Here is a 4,178-nt window from a genome sequence, read left to right on the forward strand (position 1 = left end):
AAAATATACTACAAAGCTGTATTAATCAAACAACATGATATTGGCAAATGAAACAGAACAAATATCCCCAGAATAAATGCACCTATTTATGATCAACTGTTTTTTGACAAAGATGCTAAGAATACACGATGGGGACAGGATAATCTTTGCAATAAATAATGTTAAGGAGACTGGATATTTACACAGAAGAATGAACTTAGACTCTTATACCATATACAAAAATCAATTAAGGAAAACATAGGGGGAATACTCCAAGGCAATGACTTTTTGGATATAACCCCACAAGTACAGACAATAAAAGCAAATGTAGATAAATGAGATTATATCAAACTAAAAAGCTTCTTTTTATTTATTTGAAAGAGTTATACAGAGAGAGAAGGAGATGCAGAGAGAGAGAGAGGAGAGGCAGAGAGAACGAGCGAGATCTTCCGTCCCATGGTTCACTCCACAGATGGCCATTCCAGCCAGAGCTGCGCTGATCTGAAGCCAAGAGCCAGGAGCTTCTTCCAGGTCTGCCATGTGGGTGTAGGAGCCCAAGGACTTGGGCCATCCTCTACTGCTTTCCCAGGCCATAGCATAGTGGAGAGCTGGAATGGAAGAGGAGCAGCCGGGACTCAAACCAGCTCCCATATGGGATGCCTGCACTGCAGGTGGAGGATTAACTCACTGCACACAGTGCAGGCCCCTGCAGTGATTTTTAAATGTCCGAGTCATATAAACAGTAAAGTGCTAGTTGTCTGAAGATGAAATTGGTTTGGGATTGGGGAGATAGTGGTCAAAGGATATGAAATTTCAGTTAGGAAGAGTAAGTTATGGTAAGTATAATTAACACACTATGTTGCACACTTGAACACTACTAATTAGATTATAAGTAGCATAACCATACAAAAAAGTGATAAGCATGTGAGTTAATATATATGTAGATTTGATTTAGCATTTGACAATGCACACATATTTCAAAATACATTGACACAATATATGGTTTTAATAAATTTAAAAAATTAAAAACCAATTACCTACATGCTTTTAAATATTTACATAGCTTTTTTAAAAAAGATTTTATTCATTTATTTGAGAGGTAGAGTTACAGACAGAGGAGAGAGAGAGCAAAGTCTTCCTTCCGCTAGTTCATGCCCCAGTTGGCTGCAACAGTTAGAGCGAGCAGATCTGAGGAGCCAGGAGCTTCTTCCGGATCCCCCACACAGGTGCAGGAACCCAAACACTTGGGCCATCTTCCACTGCTTTCCCAGGCCATAGTAGAGAGATAGATTGGAAGAGGAGTAGCGAGACTTGAATTGGCACCCATATGTAATTTTGGTACTGCAGGCAGAGGCTTAGCCTACTACGCCACAGCGCTAGCCCCTAAATAGCTTTTACATTTCTTTATATGTCCACATTTTAATTTAACATATTTTCATTGGAAAAAAAATAAGTTAAATATCTTTGGGAACTAGAATTGAAATAGAAATTGTGGCAGTAATTAGAGAAAAGCTGTGGGCTCTGTGACCTCTGAGATCAGTAATAAGCAAAGGCAGGTTAGTTTTTAACTTCTGCTCAAGAGTTCAACCTTTGGACAACAAGTACGAGATCTAATCTCATTGCATTATGTTGGGAACTGGAGCTTATCTTCCTTACCATGAAAGTTGTCTGCAAATGACTGTGGCATCTGCTCAGGTTGTACCTAAATGTGATGGAGAAATGACACAGAGAAAATGATATAGTCAGTTCCTGGGACAAGGCACCTACTGGCTCAGTGACTCAGTACATAATCACTACAATGTCACCAGGAGAAAGTCATTCAGATGAGGCTGAATTCAAGATGGGAGTTGAAGAAGCCTGATGGGAGACAGTGTAAAATCCAGAGACTGGAAACATTAGCATGAAAAGAAGAAAAATAAAGTAAATTCTAATCTAGATGAGTCCACAAATACATAGTTCAAAAGACATGGAGAGTACAATATTCATTTTCTGCGGAATAAGCACAGAACTATAAAAATGCAGATATTAGAGGAGGCTTCAAAATTTAGAGTCTTGTTCAAAGTTTTCTGATAATGAATTAAATATATGTTGAAATAAACATATATATTGTTGCTAGAGTTCTTACAGCAGAAATAAAGGGGATGCTTATGTAGATAGGAATAAATAACATGGAAACTCAGACAAGTTATTGAAATGTGTGTGGCTGGATATGGAAAATACATTGCAAGTGTATAATAAGGTAAATATCAAACTGACATATAGAACACAAGATCATTATAATGAAGCTGCAAGACATCAGTATTGTACAGAGAAACCTTGCAGCTACCAGTGAAAAAGCAAACATTATTTACAAGAACATAACAATTAGAATTATAGCAGACTTCATACCTGTAGTGATAAGTGCCAGGGCACAATGGTGTAAGATTGTTCAATTCCAGACAGATAAAAAATCTTCCATCGTAAGTATAATTCTAATAAAATATTTTCACAATGTTAAAGGCAAAATAATTATTAAAATGATGTATATTTATGACTTAATGAAAACACCAATAAATTCCAGCAAGAAAAACACAAAGAGACAAGGAAGCAAGAAAAGAGGCAAATGAACAAATTGGCAAAATGTCTTACTAAGCCTAATTTGCAGTGGCTTTAAAAGTCATTTAAAAAAATAACTTGAAAAACTTAGAATTAAAAGTTTAGACTACTCTTATAAAGGAGATAGTGACATTTTAAAGATGTATCAATTTTATAGTGAGGAAGATATAGTAATACTGTTGAATTTTAAACTTCTTGAAAATATTTGTGGTTAAACATTTATTAAGATGTTAAGGTTAATGATTGCTAAATAGTAAAGGCTTGCACATTTTCTCAATAACTGAGGGAAAAAAGGACATAAGCTAAGTAAACAAAACCAACCAATGTAGTAGGAGGCAGGAAATAAACAAAGGGGTGAAGAAATTTTGAAAGACGAAAAGCCAAAAAGCCTATCTTTCACCAAAACCATTGCTGATATAGTCAAACATCACATTTTAAAGGCATCTACTGATTACTCTGGGTAAAAGAACACAAAATTAATATGTCCTTAAAAATTCATACCCAAAACAAAGCAACCTATGAAGATGTACCTCACTAATACCAAAAAAAAAAAACAAAACAAAACAAACAAACAAAAAAAAACAACAACAACAACAAAAACCCTGCCTCATGAAATTAATATCAGGCTATATAGAACTGGAAGTGAAAAAGTAGAACCTAAAAGTGTTTCTTAATCATACTTGGCATTTAGAAACATTTATGAAGCTTATATTGAAAATCTCAAGTAACCAGAATGTGTTATTCCACAGGTCATTTTGTTAGAGAACAAATATAGGGACGGGCATTGTGAACATGAGGTTAAGGCATTGCTTGGGATACCTACTTCCCACATCCAGGTGCCTGTGATCCAGTTATGCTTCTTCTGACCCAGTTTTCTGCTAATGTCCATGGAGGTGGCAGATGATGTCACAAACACCTGGGTCCCTGCCACCAACGTGGGAAACCTGGTAGGAGTTCCAGGCTCCTGTCTTTGGCCTGGACCAGCCCTGGATGTTGTGGGTGGACAGAAGATGTCTCTCTGCTTCTCAAATAAATAAATACACATGAATAAGCATACATTTGTAGAAAAAAACAGAGCAGATATATTGAAAGATTGTATTTTAAATCTAGAAACTCCATGTAAATGCAAAACAACATACATTTTACAAAACAGAAGAAACATGAAGTCACAATGAAAAGTACAAAATGTAAGATGTAGGAACCGGCTCTGTGGTGTAGCAGGCTAAGTGGTTGCCTGGGGCGCCAGCATTCCATATGGGTACCAATTTGTGTCTTGGCTGCTTCACTTCCAATCTAGCTCCCTGCTATGGCCTAGGAAAGCTGTGGAAGATGGCCCAAGTGCTTGGGGCCCTGCACCTATGTGGGAGACCTAGAAGATTCTCCTGTCTCCTGGCTTTGGATCAGTGCAGCTATGGCCATTGTTGTCATTTGGGGAGTGAATGAGCAGATAGAAGATCTCTCAGTCTTATATCTACCTCTCTCTGTCGGTAACTCTACCTCTCAAATAAATAAATATATATTTTTTAAAAAATTAAGATGATAAAAGGTATTGCCAGAAAAAACAAGTGCCAAAAGCAATATTTATAGGGGAAGTTAAAGTCTTT

The 4,178-nt window shown here is 36.8% G+C and overlaps 1 long non-coding RNA gene across 1 annotated transcript; it reads right to left on the reverse strand.

The window, feature by feature from the left end:
* Window positions 1-421: 421 nt before the first annotated feature.
* LOC133777114 (uncharacterized) lies at window positions 422-2,497 on the reverse strand. Its single transcript, XR_009868487.1, has 3 exons — window positions 2,368-2,497; window positions 1,636-1,681; window positions 422-587 (listed from the first exon to the last, which is right to left on the reverse strand). It is a non-coding gene; the product is annotated as an uncharacterized LOC133777114 (long non-coding RNA).
* Between the last annotated feature and the right edge of the window lie 1,681 nt (window positions 2,498-4,178).

This window comes from Lepus europaeus, chromosome 18, assembly GCF_033115175.1.
Source record: "Lepus europaeus isolate LE1 chromosome 18, mLepTim1.pri, whole genome shotgun sequence".
NCBI lineage: Eukaryota > Metazoa > Chordata > Mammalia > Lagomorpha > Leporidae > Lepus > Lepus europaeus.